Raw genomic sequence first — 23,651 nt, 5'->3', positions numbered from 1 at the left:
CACAGAACAGGACCGCTAAAGTGGTAGGCCACACAAGCTCACAGAACGGGACCGTGAAGTGGTAGGCCACACAAGCTCACAGAACGGGACCGTGAAGTGGTAGGCCACACAAGCTCACAGAACAGGACCGTGAAGTGGTAGGCCACACAAGCTCTCAGAACAGGACCGTGAAGTGGTAGACCACACAAGCTCTCAGAACGGGACCGTGAAGTGGTAGGCCACACAAGCTCACAGAACGGGACCGTGAAGTGGTAGGCCACACAAGCTCTCAGAACGGGACCGTGAAGTGGTAGGCCACACAAGCTCACAGAACAGGACCGCTGAAGTGGTAGGCCACACAAGCTCACAGAACGGGACCGTGAAGTGGTAGGCCACACAAGCTCACAGAACGGGACCGTGAAGTGGTAGGCCACACAAGCTCACAGAACGGGACCGTGAAGTGGTAGGCCACACAAACTCACAGAACGGGACCGTGAAGTGGTAGGCCACACAAGCTCACAGAACGGGACCGTGAAGTGGTAGGCCACACAAGCTCACAGAACGGGACCGTGAAGTGGTAGGCCACACAAGCTCACAGAACGGGACCGTGAAGTGGTAGGCCACACAAGCTCACAGAACGGGACCGTGAAGTGGTAGGCCACACAAGCTCACAGAACGGGACCGTGAAGTGGTAGGCCACACAAGCTCACAGAACGGGACCGTGAAGTGGTAGGCCACACAAGCTCACAGAACGGGACCGTGAAGTGGTAGGCCACACAAGCTCACAGAACAGGACCGTGAAGTGGTAGGCCACACAAGCTCACAGAACAGAACTGCTGAAGTGGTAGGCCACACAAGCTCACAGAACAGGACCGCTGAAGTGGTAGGCCACACAAGCTCACAGAACGGGACCGTGAAGTGGTAGGCCACACAAGCTCACAGAACGGGACCGTGAAGTGGTAGGCCACACAAGCTCACAGAACGGGACCGTGAAGTGGTAGGCCACACAAGCTCACAGAACGGGACCGTGAAGTGGTAGGCCACACAAGCTCACAGAACAGGACCGCTGAAGTGGTAGGCCACACAAGCTCACAGAACAGGACCGTGAAGTGGTAGGCCACACAAGCTCACAGAACAGGACCGTGAAGTGGTAGGCCACACAAGCTCACAGAACAGGACCGTGAAGTGGTAGGCCACACAAGCTCACAGAACAGGACCGCTGAAGTGGTAGGCCACACAAGCTCACAGAACAGGACCGTGAAGTGGTAGGCCACACAAGCTCACAGAACAGGACCGTGAAGTGGTAGACCACACAAGCTCTCAGAACAGGACCGCTGAAGCGTGTAGCGTGTAAAAATAGTCTGTCCTCGGTCGCAACACTCACTCCCAAGTTCCAAACTGCCTCTGGAAGCAACGTCAGCACAAGAACTGTTCGTCGGGAGCTTCATGAAATGGGTTTCCATGGCAGAACAGCCGCACACAAGCCTAAGATCACCATGCGTAACGCCAAGCATTGGCTGGAGTGTAAAGCTCGCCGCAATTGGACTCTGGATCAGTGGAAACGCGTTCTCTGGAGTGATGAGTCACGCTTCACCATCTGGCAGTCCGACGGAAAAATCTGGTTTGTCGGATGCCAGGAGAAAGCTACCTGCTCGAAGGCATAGTGCCAACTGTAAAGTTTGGTGGAGGAGGAATAATGGTCTGGGGCTGTTTTTCATGGTTCGGGCCCCTTAGTTCCAGTGAAGGGAAATCTTAACGCTACAGCATACAATGACATTCTAGACAATTCTGTACTTCCAACTTTGTGCTGTAGAAGAACTTGACTGGCCTGCACAGAGCCCTGACCTCAACCCCATCGAACACCTTTGGGATGAATTGGAATGACGACTATAAGCGAGGCCTAATTCCCCAACATCTGTGCCCGACTTCACTAATGCGCTCGTGGCTGAATGGAAGCAAGTCCCTGCAGCAATGTTCCAACATCTAGTGGAAAGCTTTCCCAGAAGAGTGGAGGCTGTTATAGCAGCAATGTTCCAACATCTAGTGGAAAGCCTTCCCAGAAGAGTGGAGGCTGTTATAGCAGCAATGTTCCAACATCTAGTGGAAAGCCTTCCCAGAAGAGTGAAGGCTGTTATAGCAGCAATGTTCCAATATCTAGTGGAAAGCCTTCCCAGAAGAGTGGAGGCTGTTATAGCAGCAATGTTCCAACATCTAGTGGAAAGCCTTCCCAGAAGAGTGGAGGCTGTTATAGCAGCAATGTTCCAACATCTAGTGGAAAGCCTTCCCAGAAGAGAGGAGGCTGTTATAGCAGCAATGTTCCAACATCTAGTGGAAAGCCTTCCCAGAAGAGTGGAGGCTGTTATAGCAGCAATGTTCCAACATCTAGTTGAAAGCCTTCCCAGAAGAGTGGAGGCTGTTATAGCAGCAATGTTCCAACATCTAGTGGAAAGCCTTCCCAGAAGAGTGGAGGCTGTTATAGCAGCAATGTTCCAACATCTAGTGGAAAGCCTTCCCAGAAGAGTGAAGGCTGTTATAGCAGCAATGTTCCAACATCTAGTGGAAAGCCTTCCCAGAAGAGTGGAGGCTGTTATAGCAGCAATGTTCCAACATCTAGTGGAAAGCCTTCCCAGAAGAGTGGAGGCTGTTATAGCAGCAATGTTCCAACATCTAGTTGAAAGCCTTCCCAGAAGAGTGGAGGCTGTTATAGCAGCAATGTTCCAACATCTAGTTGAAAGCCTTCCCAGAAGAGTGGAGGCTGTTATAGCAGCAATGTTCCAACATCTAGTGGAAAGCCTTCCCAGAAGAGTGGAGGCTGTTATTACAGCAAAGTGGAGGACCAACTCCATATTAATGCCCATGATTGAATGAGATGTTCAACGAGCAGGTGTCCACATAGTTTTGGTCATGTAGTGTGTGTATATACATATTTCCTTTTTTTGTTATATTTTCATTAAACAACCTACATACTTACGTTTCAAATGATGCAGCAGGAGCTGCCAGCTGCTGACCAATCCAGTTTTAAATGAAACGGTGGTATGGGTGACTGAAAAAAGCCAAAAGGGTGTCCCACAAAACGACGTCTATTCCAAAAATCCACAAAACACTGAAGGTGGGAACAGAGAAAAGAAAACTAGTCTCTATAGTACGCGGTGTCAAATCAAGTGCACTTTGCGAGTACTTGTCCGATGCTTGCCTGTAATATGCGCCGGTATCATACGGAAGTCGGCCCAGTCTGCTCCTTCAGAGACCTTCTTTCCATCACCGGTGTCTTTATGGCTCTATCGTTTTTGCCAAATATGAAACTGTACATACATGATTATATTAGCGGAGACCTTTTTCTTTTTTTCCCGAATAGTAATTTTCTTCCGGACCGACCGGTCCCCAGGCTACGCTCGTTTCGTGAAGGCGCCACTAGTATTCTGCCTGCAGCACAAATGAGGACGTCGAGCTCGTATGGTAATGAGGAAACCTTACAAATAAAAGCCCTCATTTCTAATCATTGCAATGTTGATAACACATTCAAAAGACATATCATTTTTCATCAACGGACAATTTTTATCGTGCCAACAAGAAAAAGCATTAAGTAATTTTTGGAGGAAAAAAATAGACAGATAAAAAATAGATGGTTTTAAAACCTTTAAGACGAATAATTAAAAAAATACAATGTTGACGCTAGTATGTTGAGAATATTAGTTTGTAGAGAAACACTACTATAGGGCACTACTATAGACCAGAGCCCTATTCCCTATATAGGGCAATACTATAGACCAGAGCCCTATTCCCTATATAGTGCACTACTATAGACCAGAGCCCTATTCCCTATATAGTGCCCTACTATAGACCAGAGCCCTATTCCCTATATAGTGCACTACTATAACCAGAGCCCTATTCCCTATATAGTGCACTACTATAGACCAGAGCCCTATTCCCTATATAGTGCACTACTTTAGACCAGAGCCCTATTCCCTATATAGTGCACTACTATAGACCAGAGCCCTATTCCCTATATAGTGCACTACTTTAGACCAGAGCCCTATTCCCTATATAGTGCACTACTATAGACCAGAGCCCTATTCCCTATATAGTGCACTACTATAGACCAGAGCCCTATTCCCTATATAGTGCACTACTATAGACCAGAGCCCTGTTCCCTATATAGTGCACTACTTTAGACCAGAGCCCTGTTCCCTATATAGTGCACTACTTTAGACCAAAGCCCTATTCCCTATATAGTAGACTACTATAGACCAGAGCCCTATTCCCTATATAGTAGACTACTATAGACCAGAGCCCTATTCCCTATATAGTGGTACTACTATAGACCAGAGCCCTATTCCCTATATAGTGCACTACTATAGACCAGAGCCCTATTCCCCTATATAGTGCCCTACTATAGACCAGAGCCCTATTCCCTATATAGTGCACTACTTTAGACCAAAGCCCTATTCCCTATATAGTAGACTACTACAGACCAGAGCCCTGTTCCCTATATAGTGCACTACTATAGACCAGAGCCCTATTCCCTATATAGTGCACTACTTTAGACCAGAGCCCTATTCCCTATATAGTGCACTACTTTAGACCAGAGCCCTATTCCCTATATAGTGCACTACTTTAGACCAGAGCCCTATTCCCTATATAGTGCACTACTTTAGACCAGAGCCCTATTCCCTATAGAGTGCACTACTTTAGACCAGAGCCCTATTCCCTATATAGTGCACTACTATAGACCAGAGCCCTATTCCCTATATAGTACACTACTATAGACCAGAGCCCTATTCCCTATATAGTACACTACTATAGACCAGAGCCCTATTCCCTATATAGTGCACTACTATAGACCAGAGCCCTATTCCCTAATAGTGCACTACTTTAGACCAGAGCCCTATTCCCTAATAGTGCACTACTATAGACCAGAGCCCTATTCCCTATATAGTGCACTACTTTAGACCAGAGCCCTATTCCCTATATAGTGCACTACTTTAGACCAGAGCCCTATTCCCTATATAGTGCACTACTTTAGACCAGAGCCCTATTCCCTATATAGTGCACTACTTTAGACCAGAGCCTTATTCCCTATATAGTGCACTACATTAGACCAGAGCCCTATTCCCTATATAGTGCACTACATTAGACCAGAGCCCTATTCCCTATATAGTGCACTACTATAGACCAGAGCCCTATTCCCTAATAGTGCACTACTTTAGACCAGGGCCCTATTCCCTATATAGTGCACTACTTTAGACCAGAGCCCTATTCCCTATATAGTGCACTACTATAGACCAGAGCCCTATTCCCTATATAGTGCACTACTATAGACCAGAGCCCTATTCCCTATATAGTGCACTACTTTAGACCAGAGCCCTATTCCCTATATAGTGCACTACTTTAGAACAGAGCCCTATTCCCTATATAGTGCACTACTTTAGAATAGCGTCTTATGGGCCCTGGTCAAAGTAGTGTGGGAATAGGCTGCTGTCCCCAGATATGAGAGGATACTAATCTGTCTACATTTAAACTAAAACATTAAAACTCAGCCTTCACATTTCTATTCACTACTAGGAACCTTGTTGCACAACTGTTTGCCTTGTCAAGTGTGGTGATGAACAACATGACAGAGTCCTCTATTGTCCCAAATGGCTTCCTATATAGTGCACTAAATTGACCAAAGCCCTGTGGAGATTGGAAGCCATTTGGATGAAGTCTCCATGATCAATGAGGGAGGGATCGTAAATCTCAGTTTGAGTAAGACTATTCGCATGCGTCATGGGTTTTCTTACTGGAGCCGGGTTGCTGTTTCGGGGTTAAAACTGGTGACTAACGCAAGTCAGTTAGGTTTGAATCAGCTGCTTTCATGATGTCAGTCAATACACCCTGAGGCAGCAGTAACCCATGGAATAACTCTCCCCATGCTGTCGGCCAATACACCCTGACTGAGGCAGCAGTAACCCATGGAATAACTCTCCCCATGCTGTCGGCCAATACACCCTGACTGAGGCAGCAGTAACCCATGGAATAACTCTCCCCATGATGTCGACCAATACACCCTGACTGAGGCAGCAGTAACCCATGGAATAACTCTCCCCATGATGTCGGCCAATACACCCTGACTGAGGCAGCAGTAACCCATGGAATAACTCTCCCCATGATGTCGGCCAATACACCCTGACTGAGGCAGCAGTAACCCATGGAATAACTCTCCCCATGATGTCGGCCAATACACCCTGACTGAGGCAGCAGTAACCCATGGAATAACTCTCCCCATGCTGTCGGCCAATACACCCTGACTGAGGCAGCAGTAACCCATGGAATAACTCTCCCCATGATGTCGGCCAATACACCCTGACTGAGGCAGCAGTAACCCATGGAATAACTCTCCCCATGATGTCGGCCAATACACCCTGAGGCAGCAGTAACCCATGGAATAACTCTCCCCATGCTGTCGGCCAATACACCCTGACTGAGGCAGCAGTAACCCATGGAATAACTCTCCCCATGATGTCGGCCAATACACCCTGACTGAGGCAGCAGTAACCCATGGAATAACTCTCCCCATGCTGTCGGCCAATACACCCTGACTGAGGCAGCAGTAACCCATGGAATAACTCTCCCCATGCTGTCGGCCAATACACCCTGACTGAGGCAGCAGTAACCCATGGAATAACTCTCCCCATGATGTCGGCCAATACACCCTGAGGCAGCAGTAACCCATGGAATAACTCTTCCCATGATGTCGGCCAATACACCCTGAGGCAGCAGTAACCCATGGAATAACTCTTCCCATGATGTCGGCCAATACACCCTGACTGAGGCAGCAGTAACCCATGGAATAACTCTCCCCATGATGTCGGCCAATACACCCTGACTGAGGCAGCAGTAACCCATGGAATAACTCTTCCCATGATGTCGGCCAATACACCCTGACTGAGGCAGCAGTAACCCATGGAATAACTCTCCCCATGCTGTCGGCCAATACACCCTGACTGAGGCAGCAGTAACCCATGGAATAACTCTCCCCATGCTGTCGGCCAATACACCCTGACTGAGGCAGCAGTAACCCATGGAATAACTCTCCCCATGCTGTCGGCCAATACACCCTGACTGAGGCAGCAGTAACCCATGGAATAACTCTCCCCATGATGTCGGCCAATACACCCTGACTGAGGCAGCAGTAACAGGAAAAGGGGAACTAGTGAAGTGGAATACAGAAATTCTAAAATATTCCCTGCTTTGAGTGCTTTTTCACAGCTCTTTAAAAAATTAAAGCTTAGTCTATTATATAGAGTAGGCCTAAATGTTCCCTCTGCCAATGGGCCCAATATTTTCATGACCTTGTTATTAAAAGCTTTTATCACTGAGAATAAAGGAACTAGGTGACAGACTGTGTAAAGCCATAGGGGTCAGAGGCCTGGCAGTAGGCTATAAACGGATGAGGTATACCTTTTCTGAGAGAAAAGGCAAGGAGGGCCTTCTACGCCATCAAAAAGAACATCAAAATTTGACATCCCAATTAGGATCTGGCTCAAAAATACTTGAATCAGTTATAGAACCCATGTCCCTTTATGGTTGTGAGTTCTGGGGTGCGTTCACCAACCAAGAAACTCACAAAATGGTTCAAACACCAAATTGCAAAATTCTGCAACATCCTCTGTGTAAAACACCAAATAATGCATGCAGAGCAGAATTGGGATGATACCCGCTAATTAAAAAATCCAGAAAAAGAGTCGTTCAATTCTACAACCACCTAGAAGGAAGCGATTCCCAAACCTTCCATAACAAAGCCATCACCTACAGAGAGATGAACCTGGAGAAGAGTCCCCTAAGCAAGCTGGTCCTAGGGCTCTGAACACAAACACAAACAGACCCCACTGAGCCCCAGGACAGCAACACAATTAGACCCAACCAATCTATTGAGAAAGCAAAAAGATAAACTGAGCAAAAATATAAAAACGCAACATGCAACAATTTCAAAGATTTTACTGAATTAAAGTTCACATAAGGAAATCAGTCAATTGAAATATTTAATTAGGTTCTAATCTATGGATTTCACATGACTGGGAATACAGATATGCATCTGTTGGTCACAGATACCTTTAAAAACAGGTAGGGGTGTGGAACAGAAAACCAGTCAGTATCTGGTGTGACCACCATTTGCCTCATGCAGCGCGACACATCTCCTTCACATAGAGTTGATCAGGATGTTGATTGTGGCCTGTGGAATGTTGTCCCACTCCTCTTCAATGGCTGTGTGACGTTCCTGGATATTGGCGGGAACTGGAACAGTCTGTCGTACACGTCGATCCAGAGCATCCCAAACATGCTCAATGGGTGACATGTCTGGTGAGTGTGCACAGCTCCATGTCACAAGGATTTGTACACATAACCTGTTTTTGCTTTGTCTTTATGGGGTATTGTGTGTAGATTGATCAGGAAAATTTTTTTTTAATCAATTTTAGAATAAGGCCAAAATGTGGAAAAAGTCAAGAGGTCTGATTACGTTTCACTGCATGTTGAACCTGATTAAAGTGTTGTATAAAATGTTGAACCTACACTCCAGGTTTCTGTTTGTCTCTGTGGATGGTTTGTCCTCTGACAAATCAACTCTAAGTTTTGGTGTTCCTCAAGGATCCGTTTTAGGACCACTATTGTTTTCACTCTACATTCTACCTCTTGGTGATGTCATTCGTAAACACATTGTCAACTTTCACTGCTATGCGGATGACACTTCAATGAAACATGGTGAAGCCCCAAAATTGCCCTGCCTGGAAGCCTGTGTTTCAGACATAAGGAAATGGGTGGCGGCAAAGGTTTTCTTTTAAACTCGGACAAAACAGATATGCTAGTTCTAGGTCCGAAGAAAATAAGAGATTAAAATGTTTTACCCCTTTTTTCTCCCCAATTTTGTGGTATCCAATTGGTAGTAGTTATAGTCTTGTATCATCGCTGCAACTTCGGTACGGACAGGAGGACTGGGCTGTGACTGGTTATAGTGGAGGCCAGTAGGAAGGAGGAGGACTGGGCTGTGACTGGTTATAGTGGAGGCCAGTAGGAAGGAGGAGGACTGGGCTGTGACTGGTTATAGTGGAGGCCAGTAGGAAGGAGGAGGACTGGGCTGTGACTGGTTATAGTGGAGGCCAGTAGGAAGGTGGAGGACTGGGCTGTGACTGGTTATAGTGGCGGCCAGTAGGAAGGTGGAGGACTGGGCTGTGACTGGTTATAGTGGAGGCCAGTAGGAAGGAGGAGGACTGGGCTGTGACTGGTTATAGTGGAGGCCAGTAGGAAGGTGGAGGACTGGGCTGTGACTGGTTATAGTGGAGGCCAGTAGGAAGGTGGAGGACTGGGCTGTGACTGGTTATAGTGGAGGCCAGTAGGAAGGTGGAGGACTGGGCTGTGACTGGTTATAGTGGAGGCCAGTAGGAAGGTGGAGGACTGGGCTGTGACTGGTTATAGTGGAGGCCAGTAGGAAGGTGGAGGACTGGGCTGTGACTGGTTATAGTGGAGGCCAGTAGGAAGGAGGAGGACTGGGCTGTGACTGGTTATTTCTCTCTATATGAGATGAACACCAGGTCAGGGCCACCTGGCAGTACTCCCGGAAGGACAGACAGTAGAGATCAGTCTTGTACAGTCCTTTACAATCTGAAAACCATGTGAAGTACTGTATATTTAGTTGGGCGAAATTGGGACGCCTTTCATCTCATGTTTGAATTGTTCCACAGGGGTGCAGCAGAACAGGCTATTTTAATATTACTGAAAACAGACATCAGTGATCTGAAACTCATCAGAATAACAAATAGGATTATTATCTATCAGATAGTGGACTCCACCCCCCCCAGTCAGACCGTCCACCACCCCCCCAGTCAGACCGTCCACCCCCCCCCAGTCAGACCGTCCACCACCCCCCCACCAGTCAGACCCCCCCCCCAGTCAGACCGTCCACCACCCCCCCAGTCAGACCGTCCACCACCCCCCCACCAGTCAGACCGTCCAACACCCCCCCAGTCAGACCCCCCCCCACCCAGTCAGACCGCCCCCCACCAGTCAGACCATCCCCCCCCAGTCAGACCGTCCACCACCCCCCCAGTCAGACCGTCCAACACCCCCACCAGTCAGACCCCCCCCCCCCAGTCAGACCGCCCCCCACCAGTCAGACCATCCCCCACCAGTCAGACCCCCCCCCCCAGTCAGACCGTCCACCCCCCCCCCCCACCAGTCAGACCCCCCCCCCCCAGTCAGACCGCCCCCCGCCAGTCAGACCATCCCCCGCCAGTCAAACCATCCCTCGCCAGTCAAACCATCCCTCGCCAGTCAAACCATCCCTCGCCAGTCAGACCATCCCTCGCCAGTCAAACCAACCCTCACCAGTCAAACCGTCCCTCACCAGTCAAACCGTCCCTCACCAGTCAAACCGTCCCTCACCAGTCAAACCGTCCCTCACCAGTCAAACCGTCCCTCACCAGTCAAACCGTCCCTCACCAGTCAAACCGTCCCTCACCAGTCAAACCGTCCCTCACCAGTCAAACCATCAACCATCCCTCACCAGTCAGACCATCCCCCACCAGTCAGACAATCCCCCACCAGTCAAACCATCCCCCACCAGTCAAACCATCCCCCACCAGTCAAACCATCCCCCACCAGTCAAACCATCCCCCACCAGTCAAACCATCCCCCACCAGTCAAACCATCCCCCACCAGTCAAACCATCCCCCACCAGTCAAACCATCCCCTACCCTCACCTGTCAAACCGTCCCTCACCAGTCAAACCGTCCCTCACCAGTCAAACCGTCCCTCACCAGTCAAACCGTCCCTCACCAGTCAAACCGTCCCTCACCAGTCAAACCGTCCCTCACCAGTCAAACCGTCCCTCACCAGTCAAACCGTCCCTCACCAGTCAAACCGTCCCTCACCAGTCAAACCGTCCCTCACCAGTCAAACCGTCCCTCACCAGTCAAACCGTCCCTCAACAGTCAAACCGTCCCTCACCAGTCAAACCATCCCTCACCAGTCAAACCATCCCAACCATCCCTCACCAGTCAAACCATCCCTCACCAGTCAGACCATCCCCCACCAGTCAGACCATCCCCCACCAGTCAAACCATCCCCCACCAGTCAAACCATCCCCCACCAGTCAAACCATCCCCCACCCTCACCTGTCAAACCATCCCCCACCCTCACCTGTCAAACCATCCCCCACCCTCACCTGTCAAACCATCCCTCACCAGTCAAACCATCCCTCACCAGTCAAACCATCCCTCACCAGTCAAACCATCCCTCACCAGTCAAACCATCCCTCATCAGTCAAACCATCCCTCATCAGTCAAACCATCCCTCATCAGTCAAACCATCCCTCATCAGTCAAACCATCCCTCATCAGTCAAACCATCCCTCACCAGTCAAACCATCCCTCACCAGTCAAACCATCCCTCACCAGTCAAACCATCCCTCACCAGTCAAACCATCCCTCACCAGTCAAACCATCCCCCACCAGTCAAACCATCCCCCACCAGTCAAACCATCCCTCACCAGTCAAACCATCCCTCACCAGTCAAACCATCCCTCACCAGTCAAACCATCCCTCACCAGTCAGACCATCCCTCACCAGTCAGACCATCCCCCACCAGTCAGACCATCCCCCACCAGTCAGACCATCCCCCACCAGTCAGACCATCCCTCACCAGTCAGACCATCCCTCACCAGTCAGACCATCCCTCACCAGTCAGACCATCCCTCACCAGTCAGACCATCCCCCACCAGTCAGACCATCCCCCACCAGTCAGACCATCCCTCACCAGTCAGACCATCCCTCACCAGTCAGACCATCCCTCACCAGTCAGACCATCCCTCACCAGTCAGACCATCCCTCACCAGTCAGACCATCCCTCACCAGTCAGACCATCCCTCACCAGTCAGAACATCCCTCACCAGTCAGAACATCCCTCACCAGTCAGACCATCCCTCACCAGTCAGACCATCCCTCACCAGTCAGACCATCCCTCACCAGTCAAACCATCCCCCACCAGTCAGACCATCCCTCACCAGTCAGACCATCCCTCACCAGTCAGACCATCCCTCACCAGTCAGACCATCCCTCACCAGTCAGACCATCCCTCACCAGTCAAACCATCCCTCACCAGTCAAACCATCCCTCACCAGTCAAACCATCCCCCACCAGTCAAACCATCCCTCACCAGTCAAACCATCCCTCACCAGTCAAACCATCCCTCACCAGTCAAACCATCCCTCACCAGTCAAACCATCCCTCACCAGTCAAACCATCCCTCACCAGTCAGACCATCCCCCACCAGTCAGACCATCCCCCACCAGTCAGACCATCCCCCACCAGTCAGACCATCCCTCACCAGTCAGACCATCCCTCACCAGTCAGACCATCCCTCACCAGTCAGACCATCCCCCACCAGTCAGACCATCCCTCACCCTCACCAGTCAGACCATCCCTCACCAGTCAGACCATCCCTCACCAGTCAGACCATCCCTCACCAGTCAGACCATCCCTCACCAGTCAGACCATCCCTCACCAGTCAGACCATCCCTCACCAGTCAGACCATCCCTCACCAGTCAGACCATCCCTCACCAGTCAGACCATCCCTCACCAGTCAGACCATCCCTCACCAGTCAGACCATCCCTCACCAGTCAGAACATCCCTCACCAGTCAGAACATCCCTCACCAGTCAGACCATCCCTCACCAGTCAGACCATCCCTCACCAGTCAGACCATCCCTCACCAGTCAGACCATCCCTCACCAGTCAAACCATCCCCCACCAGTCAGACCATCCCTCACCAGTCAGACCATCCCTCACCAGTCAGACCATCCCTCACCAGTCAGACCATCCCTCACCAGTCAGACCATCCCTCACCAGTCAGACCATCCCTCACCAGTCAGACCATCCCTCACCAGTCAGACCATCCCTCACCAGTCAGACCATCCCTCACCAGTCAGACCATCCCCCACCAGTCAGACCATCCCCCACCAGTCAGACCATCCCTCACCAGTCAAACCATCCCCCACCAGTCAGACCATCCCTCACCAGTCAAACCATCCCTCACCAGTCAGACCATCCCTCACCAGTCAGACCATCCCTCACCAGTCAGACCATCCCTCACCAGTCAGACCATCCCTCACCCCCAACAGTCAAATCATCCCTCACCAGTCAAATCATCCCTCACCAGTCAAACCATCCCTCACCAGTCAAACCACCCCCCACCAGTCAGACTATCCCTCACCAGTCAAACCATCCCACACCCCTCACCAGTAAAACCATCCCTCACCAGTCAAACAATCCCTCACCAGTCAGACACCCCTCACCAGTCAAACCATCCCCCACAAGTCAGACTATCCCTCACCAGTCAAACCATCCCTCACCAGTCAAACCCTCCCTCACCAGTCAAACCCTCCCTCACCAGTCAAACCATCCCTCACCCTCACCAGTCAGAAACCCTCACCCTCACCAGTCAGAAACCCTCACCAGTCAGACCATCCCCCACCCCCACCAGTCAGACCATCCCCAACCAGTCAGACCATCCCCCATCCCTCACCAGTCAGACCATCCCCCACCAGTCAGACCATCCCCCATCCCTCACCAGTCAGACCATCCCCCACCAGTCAAACCATCCCCCACCCTCACCAGTCAAACCATCCCCCACCCTCACCAGTCAAACCATAACCCCACCAGTCAAACCAGCTCTCACCAGTCAAACCGCGCCTCACCAGTCAGACCGCGCCTCACCAGTCAGACCGCGCCTCACCAGTCAGACCGCCCCTCACCAGTCAGACCGCCCCTCACCAGTCAGACCGCCCCTCACCAGTCAGACCGCCCCTCACCAGTCAGACCGCCCCTCACCAGTCAGACCGCCCCTCACCAGTCAGACCGCCCCTCACCAGTCAGACCGCCCCTCACCAGTCAGACCATCCCTCACCAGTCAGACCATCCCTCACCAGTCAGACCATCCCTCACCAGTCAGACCATCCCTCACCAGTCAGACCATCCCCCACCAGTCAAACCATCCCTCACCAGTCAAACCATCCCTCACCAGTCAAACCATCCCTCACCAGTAAAACCATCCCTCACCAGTAAAACCATCCCTCACCAGTAAAACCATCCCTCACCAGTCAAACCGTCCCTCACCAGTCAAACCGTCCCTCACCAGTCAAACCGTCCCTCACCAGTCAAACCGTCCCTCACCAGTCAAACCGTCCCTCACCAGTCAAACCGTCCCTCAACAGTCAAACCGTCCCTCACCAGTCAAACCATCCCTCACCAGTCAAACCATCCCAACCATCCCTCACCAGTCAAACCATCCCTCACCAGTCAGACCATCCCCCACCAGTCAGACCATCCCCCACCAGTCAAACCATCCCCCACCAGTCAAACCATCCCCCACCAGTCAAACCATCCCCCACCCTCACCTGTCAAACCATCCCCCACCCTCACCTGTCAAACCATCCCCCACCCTCACCTGTCAAACCATCCCTCACCAGTCAAACCATCCCTCACCAGTCAAACCATCCCTCATCAGTCAAACCATCCCTCATCAGTCAAACCATCCCTCATCAGTCAAACCATCCCTCATCAGTCAAACCATCCCTCATCAGTCAAACCATCCCTCATCAGTCAAACCATCCCTCATCAGTCAAACCATCCCTCATCAGTCAAACCATCCCTCATCAGTCAAACCATCCCTCACCAGTCAAACCATCCCTCACCAGTCAAACCATCCCTCACCAGTCAAACCATCCCTCACCAGTCAAACCATCCCCCACCAGTCAAACCATCCCTCACCAGTCAAACCATCCCTCACCAGTCAAACCATCCCTCACCAGTCAAACCATCCCTCACCAGTCAAACCATCCCTCACCAGTCAAACCATCCCTCACCAGTCAGACCATCCCCCACCAGTCAGACCATCCCCCACCAGTCAGACCATCCCCCACCAGTCAGACCATCCCTCACCAGTCAGACCATCCCTCACCAGTCAGACCATCCCTCACCAGTCAGACCATCCCCCACCAGTCAGACCATCCCTCACCCTCACCAGTCAGACCATCCCTCACCAGTCAGACCATCCCTCACCAGTCAGACCATCCCTCACCAGTCAGACCATCCCTCACCAGTCAGACCATCCCTCACCAGTCAGACCATCCCTCACCAGTCAGACCATCCCTCACCAGTCAGACCATCCCTCACCAGTCAGACCATCCCTCACCAGTCAGACCATCCCTCACCAGTCAGACCATCCCTCACCAGTCAGAACATCCCTCACCAGTCAGAACATCCCTCACCAGTCAGACCATCCCTCACCAGTCAGACCATCCCTCACCAGTCAGACCATCCCTCACCAGTCAGACCATCCCTCACCAGTCAAACCATCCCCCACCAGTCAGACCATCCCTCACCAGTCAGACCATCCCTCACCAGTCAGACCATCCCTCACCAGTCAGACCATCCCTCACCAGTCAGACCATCCCTCACCAGTCAGACCATCCCTCACCAGTCAGACCATCCCTCACCAGTCAGACCATCCCTCACCAGTCAGACCATCCCTCACCAGTCAGACCATCCCCCACCAGTCAGACAATCCCTCACCAGTCAAACCATCCCCCACCAGTCAGACCATCCCTCACCAGTCAAACCATCCCTCACCAGTCAGACCATCCCTCACCAGTCAGACCATCCCTCACCAGTCAGACCATCCCTCACCCCCAACAGTCAAATCATCCCTCACCAGTCAAATCATCCCTCACCAGTCAAACCATCCCTCACCAGTCAAACCACCCCCCACCAGTCAGACTATCCCTCACCAGTCAAACCATCCCACACCCCTCACCAGTAAAACCATCCCTCACCAGTCAAACAATCCCTCACCAGTCAGACACCCCTCACCAGTCAAACCATCCCCCACAAGTCAGACTATCCCTCACCAGTCAAACCATCCCTCACCAGTCAAACCCTCCCTCACCAGTCAAACCCTCCCTCACCAGTCAAACCATCCCTCACCCTCACCAGTCAGAAACCCTCACCCTCACCAGTCAGAAACCCTCACCAGTCAGACCATCCCCCACCCCCACCAGTCAGACCATCCCCAACCAGTCAGACCATCCCCCATCCCTCACCAGTCAGACCATCCCCCATCCCTCACCAGTCAGACCATCCCCCACCAGTCAGACCATCCCCCATCCCTCACCAGTCAGACCATCCCCCACCAGTCAAACCATCCCCCACCCTCACCAGTCAAACCATCCCCCACCCTCACCAGTCAAACCATAACCCCACCAGTCAAACCATCCCTCACCAGTCAAACCAGCTCTCACCAGTCAAACCGCGCCTCACCAGTCAGACCGCGCCTCACCAGTCAGACCGCGCCTCACCAGTCAGACCGCCCCTCACCAGTCAGACCGCCCCTCACCAGTCAGACCGCCCCTCACCAGTCAGACCGCCCCTCACCAGTCAGACCGCCCCTCACCAGTCAGACCATCCCTCACCAGTCAGACCATCCATCACCAGTCAGACCATCCCTCACCAGTCAGACCATCCCTCACCAGTCAGACCATCCCTCACCAGTCAGACCATCCCTCACCAGTCAAACCATCCCCCACCAGTCAAACCATCCCTCACCAGTCAAACCATCCCTCACCAGTCAAACCATCCCTCACCAGTAAAACCATCCCTCACCAGTAAAACCATCCCTCACCAGTCAAACCATCCCTCACCAGTCAAACCATCCCTCACCAGTCAAACCATCCCTCACCAGTCAAACCATCCCTCACCAGTCAAACCATCCCTCACCAGTCAAACCATCCCTCACCAGTCAAACCATCCCTCACCAGTCAGACCATCCCTCACCAGTCAGACCATCCCTCACCAGTCAGACCATCCCTCACCAGTCAAACCATCCCTCACCAGTCAAACCATCCCTCACCAGTCAAACCATCCCTCACCAGTCAAACCATCCCTCACCAGTCAAACCATCCCCCACCCCCAGCAGTCAGACCATCCCTCACCAGTCAGACCATCCCTCAACAGTCAGACCATCCCGCAACAGTCAGACCATCCCGCAACAGTCAGACCATTCCTCACCAGTCAGACCATCCCTCACCAGTCAAACCATCCCCCACCAGTCAGACCATCCCCCACCAGTCAAACCATCCCTCACCAGTCAGACCATCCCCCACCAGTCAGACCACCCCTCACCAGTCAGACCATCCCCCACCAGTCAAACCATCCCTCACCAGTCAGACCATCCCTCACCAGTCAGACCATCCCTCACCAGTCAGACCATCCCTCACCAGTCAGACCATCCCTCACCAGTCAGACCATCCCCCACCAGTCAGACCATCCCCCACCAGTCAAACCATCCCTCACCAGTCAAACCATCCCTCACCAGTCAGACCATCCCTCACCAGTCAGACCATCCCTCACCAGTCAGACCATCCCTCACCCCCAACAGTCAAATCATCCCTCACCAGTCAAATCATCCCTCACCAGTCAAACCATCCCTCACCAGTCAAACCACCCCCCACCAGTCAGACTATCCCTCACCAGTCAAACCATCCCACACCCCTCACCAGTAAAACCATCCCTCACCAGTCAAACAATCCCTCACCAGTCAGACACCCCTCACCAGTCAAACCATCCCCCACAAGTCAGACTATCCCTCACCAGTCAAACCATCCCTCACCAGTCAAACCCTCCCTCACCAGTCAAACCCTCCCTCACCAGTCAAACCATCCCTCACCCTCACCAGTCAGAAACCCTCACCCTCACCAGTCAGAAACCCTCACCAGTCAGACCATCCCCCACCCCCACCAGTCAGACCATCCCCAACCAGTCAGACCATCCCCCATCCCTCACCAGTCAGACCATCCCCCATCCCTCACCAGTCAGACCATCCCCCACCAGTCAGACCATCCCCCATCCCTCACCAGTCAGACCATCCCCCACCAGTCAAACCATCCCCCACCCTCACCAGTCAAACCATCCCCCACCCTCACCAGTCAAACCATAACCCCACCAGTCAAACCATCCCTCACCAGTCAAACCAGCTCTCACCAGTCAAACCGCGCCTCACCAGTCAGACCGCGCCTCACCAGTCAGACCGCGCCTCACCAGTCAGACCGCCCCTCACCAGTCAGACCGCCCCTCACCAGTCAGACCGCCCCTCACCAGTCAGACCGCCCCTCACCAGTCAGACCGCCCCTCACCAGTCAGACCATCCCTCACCAGTCAGACCATCCATCACCAGTCAGACCATCCCTCACCAGTCAGACCATCCCTCACCAGTCAGACCATCCCTCACCAGTCAGACCATCCCTCACCAGTCAAACCATCCCCCACCAGTCAAACCATCCCTCACCAGTCAAACCATCCCTCACCAGTCAAACCATCCCTCACCAGTAAAACCATCCCTCACCAGTAAAACCATCCCTCACCAGTCAAACCATCCCTCACCAGTCAAACCATCCCTCACCAGTCAAACCATCCCTCACCAGTCAAACCATCCCTCACCAGTCAAACCATCCCTCACCAGTCAAACCATCCCTCACCAGTCAAACCATCCCTCACCAGTCAGACCATCCCTCACCAGTCAGACCATCCCTCACCAGTCAGACCATCCCTCACCAGTCAAACCATCCCTCACCAGTCAAACCATCCCTCACCAGTCAAACCATCCCTCACCAGTCAAACCATCCCTCACCAGTCAAACCATCCCCCACCCCCAGCAGTCAGACCATCCCTCACCAGTCAGACCATCCCTCAACAGTCAGACCATCCCGCAACAGTCAGACCATCCCGCAACAGTCAGACCATTCCTCACCAGTCAGACCATCCCTCACCAGTCAAACCATCCCCCACCAGTCAGACCATCCCCCACCAGTCAAACCATCCCTCACCAGTCAGACCATCCCCCACCAGTCAGACCACCCCTCACCAGTCAGACCATCCCCCACCAGTCAAACCATCCCTCACCAGTCAGATCATCCCTCACCAGTCAGACCATCCCTCACCAGTCAGACCATCCCTCACCAGTCAGACCATCCCTCACCAGTCAGACCATCCCCCACCAGTCAGACCATCCCCCACCAGTCAAACCATCCCTCACCAGTCAAACCATCCCTCACCAGTCAGACCATCCCTCACCAGTCAGACCATCCCTCACCAGTCAGACCACCCCTCACCAGTCAGACCATCCCTCACCAGTCAAACCATCCCTCACCAGTCAAACCATCCCTCACCAGTCAAACCATCCCTCACCAGTCAAACCATCCCTCACCAGTCAAACCATCCCTCACCAGTCAAACCATCCCTCACCAGTCAAACCATCCCTCACCAGTCAAACCATCCCTCACCAGTCAAACCATCCCTCACCAGTCAGACCATCCCTCACCAGTCAGACCATCCCTCACCAGTCAGACCATCCCTCACCAGTCAGACCATCCCTCACCAGTCAGACCATCCCTCACCAGTCAGACCATCCCTCTCACCAGTCAGACCGCCCCTCACCAGTCAGACCGCCCCTCACCAGTCAGACCGCCCCTCACCAGTCAGACCATCCCTCACCAGTCAAACCATCCCTCACCAGTCAAACCATCCCTCACCAGTCAAACCATCCCTCACCAGTCAAACCATCCCTCACCAGTCAAACCATCCCTCACCAGTCAAACCATCCCTCACCAGTCAAACCATCCCTCACCAGTCAAACCATCCCTCACCAGTCAAACCATCCCTCACCAGTCAAACCATCCCTCACCAGTCAAACCATCCCCCACCAGTCAGACCATCCCCCACCAGTCAGACCATCCCCCACCAGTCAGACCATCCCCCACCAGTCAGACCATCCCTCACCAGTCAAACCATCCCTCACCAGTCAGACCATCCCTCACCAGTCAGACCATCCCCCACCAGTCAGACCATCCCTCACCAGTCAGACCATCCCTCACCCGTCAAACCATCCCTCACCGGTCAAACCATCCCTCACCGGTCAAACCATCCCTCACCGGTCAGACCATCCCTCAACGGTCAGACCATCCCTCACCGGTCAAACCATCCCTCACCGGTCAAACCATCCCTCACCAGTCAAACCATCCCTCACCAGTCAGACCATCCCCCACCAGTCAAACCATCCCCCACCAGTCAAACCATCCCCCACCAGTCAAACCATCCCCCACCCTCACCAGTCAAACCATCCCTCACCAGTCAGACCATCCCTCACCAGTAAAACCATCCCTCACCAGTCAAACCATCCCTCACCAGTCAAACCATCCCTCACCAGTCAAACCATCCCTCACCAGTCAAACCATCCCTCACCAGTCAAACCATCCCTCACCAGTCAAACCATCCCTCACCAGTCAAACCATCCCTCACCAGTCAAACCATCCCTCACCAGTCAGACCATCCCTCACCAGTCAGACCATCCCTCACCAGTCAAACCATCCCTCACCAGTCAGACCATCCCTCACCAGTCAGACCATCCCTCACCAGTCAGACCATCCCTCACCAGTCAAACCATCCCTCACCAGTCAAACCATCCCTCACAAGTCAAACCATCCCTCACCAGTCAAACCATCCCTCACCAGTCAAACCATCCCCCACCCCCACCAGTCAGACCATCCCCCACCAGTCAAACCATCCCTCACCAGTCAAACCATCCCTCACCAGTCAAACCATCCCTCACCAGTCAAACCATCCCTCACCAGTCAAACCATCCCTCACCAGTCAAACCATCCCTCACCAGTCAAACCATCCCTCACCAGTCAAACCATCCCTCACCAGTCAAACCATCCCTCACCAGTCAAACCATCCCTCACCAGTCAAACCATCCCTCACCAGTCAAACCATCCCTCACCAGTCAAACCATCCCTCACCAGTCAGACCATCCCTCACCAGTCAGACCATCCCTCACCAGTCAGACCATCCCTCACCAGTCAGACCATCCCTCACCAGTCAGACCATCCCTCACCAGTCAAACCATCCCTCACCAGTCAAACCATCCCTCACCAGTCAAACCATCCCCCACCCTCACCAGTCAGACCATCCCTCACCAGTAAAACCATCCCTCACCAGTCAAACCATCCCTCACCAGTCAAACCATCCCTCACCAGTCAGACCAACCCCCACCAGTCAGACCATCCCTCACCAGTCAGACCATCCCTCACCAGTCAGACCATCCCTCACCAGTCAAACAATCCCTCACCAGTCAAACCATCCCTCACCAGTCAGACCATCCCCCACCAGTCAGACCATCCCCCACCAGTCAGACCATCCCCCACCAGTCAAACCATCCCTCACCCCCACCAGTCAGACCACCCCTCACCAGTCAAACCATCCCCCACCAGTCAAACCATCCCTCACCAGTCAGACCATCCCTCACCAGTCAGACCATCCCTCACCAGTCAGACCATCCCTCACCAGTCAAACCATCCCTCACCAGTCAAACCATCCCTCACCAGTCAGACCATCCCCCACCAGTCAGACCATCCCCCACCAGTCAGACCATCCCCCACCAGTCAGACCATCCCCCACCAGTCAGACCATCCCCCACCAGTCAGACCATCCCTCACCAGTCAAACCATCCCCCACCAGTCAGACCATCCCCCACCAGTCAGACCATCCCCCACCAGTCAGACCATCCCCCACCAGTCAAACCATCCCCCACCAGTCAAACCATCCCTCACCAGTCAAACCATCCCTCACCAGTCAAACCATCCCTCACCAGTCAAACCATCCCTCACCAGTCAAACCATCCCTCACCAGTCAAACCATCCCTCACCAGTCAAACCATCCCTCACCAGTCAAACCATCCCTCACCAGTCAAACCATCCCTCACCAGTCAAACCATCCCCCACCAGTCAGACCATCCCCCACCAGTCAGACCATCCCCCACCAGTCAAACCATCCCCCACCTCTACCAGTCAAACCATCCCTCACCAGTCAGACACCTCTACCAGTCAGACCATCCCCCACCTCTACCAGTCAAACCATCCCCCACCAGTCAAACCATCCCCCACCCTCACCAGTCAGACCATCCCTCACCAGTCAAACCATCCCTCACCAGTCAAACCATCCCCCACCCCCACCAGTCAGACCATCCCCCACCAGTCAAACCATCCCCCACCAGTCAAACCATCCCCCACCAGTCAAACCATCCCCCACCAGTCAAACCATCCCCCACCAGTCAAACCATCCCTCACCAGTCAAACCATCCCTCACCAGTCAGACCATCCCTCACCAGTCAGACCATCCCTCACCAGTCAGACCATCCCTCACCAGTCAGACCATCCCTCACCAGTCAGACCATCCCTCACCAGTCAAACCATCCCTCACCAGTCAAACCATCCCTCACCAGTCAAACCATCCCCCACCCTCACAAGTCAGACCATCCCTCACCAGTCAAACCATCCCTCACCAGTCAAACCATCCCTCACCAGTCAAACCATCCCTCACCAGTCAGACCAACCCCCACCAGTCAGACCATCCCTCACCAGTCAGACCATCCCTCACCAGTCAAACAATCCCTCACCAGTCAGACCATCCCCCACCAGTCAGACCATCCCCCACCAGTCAAACCATCCCTCACCAGTCAAACCATCCCTCACCCCCACCAGTCAAACCATCCCCCACCAGTCAGACCACCCCTCACCAGTCAAACCATCCCCCACCAGTCAAACCATCCCTCACCAGTCAGACCATCCCTCACCAGTCAAACCATCCCTCACCAGTCAAACCATCCCTCACCAGTCAAACCATCCCTCACCAGTCAAACCATCCCCCACCAGTCAGACCATCCCTCATCAATCCCTCACCAGTCAAACCATCCCTCACCAGTCAAACCATCCCTCACCAGTCAAACCATCCCTCACCAGTCAAACCATCCCTCACCAGTCAAACCATCCCTCACCAGTCAAACCATCCCTCACCAGTCAAACCATCCCTCACCAGTCAAACCATCCCCCACCAGTCAGACCATCCCCCACCAGTCAGACCATCCCCCACCAGTCAGACCATCCCCCACCAGTCAAACCATCCCCCACCTCTACCAGTCAAACCATCCCTCACCAGTCAGACACCTCTACCAGTCAGACCATCCCCCACCTCTACCAGTCAAACCATCCCCCACCAGTCAAACCATCCCCCACCCTCACCAGTCAGACCATCCCTCACCAGTCAAACCATCCCTCACCAGTCAAACCATCCCCCACCCCCACCAGTCAGACCATCCCCCACCAGTCAAACCATCCCCCACCAGTCAAACCATCCCCCACCAGTCAAACCATCCCCCACCCTCACCAGTCAGACCATCCCTCACCCCCTCCAGTCAGACCATCCCTCACCCCCTCCAGTCAGACCATCCCTCACCCCCTCCAGTCAGACCATCCCTCACCCCCTCCAGTCAGACCATCCCTCACCCCCTCCAGTCAGACCATCCCTCACCAGTCAAACCATCCCTCACCAGTCAAACCACCCCCCACCAGTCAGACCACCTCTACCAGTCAAACCATCCCCCACCAGTCAAACCATCCCCCACCCTCACCAGTCAAACCATCCCTCACCAGTCAAACCATCCCCCACCCCCACCAGTCAAACCATCCCCCACCAGTCAGACCATCCCCCACCAGTCAAACCATCCCACACCAGTCAAACCATCCCCCACCAGTCAGA

At 53.1% G+C, this 23,651-nt stretch overlaps 1 protein-coding gene across 1 annotated transcript in view; it reads right to left on the bottom strand.

Moving 5' to 3' along the window:
* Positions 1-3,415, bottom strand: part of plcxd1 (phosphatidylinositol-specific phospholipase C, X domain containing 1) — a 43,452-nt gene extending 40,037 nt beyond the window's left edge. The window contains exon 1 of the mRNA XM_055941228.1: positions 2,951-3,415. The gene's annotated coding sequence lies outside the window, so the exon portion shown is untranslated. The remainder of the gene's footprint in view (positions 1-2,950) is intronic.
* Positions 3,416-23,651: the final 20,236 nt, after the last annotated feature.

The sequence above is a fragment of the Salvelinus fontinalis genome, chromosome 12, assembly GCF_029448725.1.
Source record: "Salvelinus fontinalis isolate EN_2023a chromosome 12, ASM2944872v1, whole genome shotgun sequence".
NCBI classification, from domain to species: Eukaryota; Metazoa; Chordata; class Actinopteri; order Salmoniformes; family Salmonidae; genus Salvelinus; species Salvelinus fontinalis.
The sequence above is the reverse complement of the archived record's forward strand: the minus strand, read 5'-3'. Positions and strand labels throughout refer to the sequence as shown.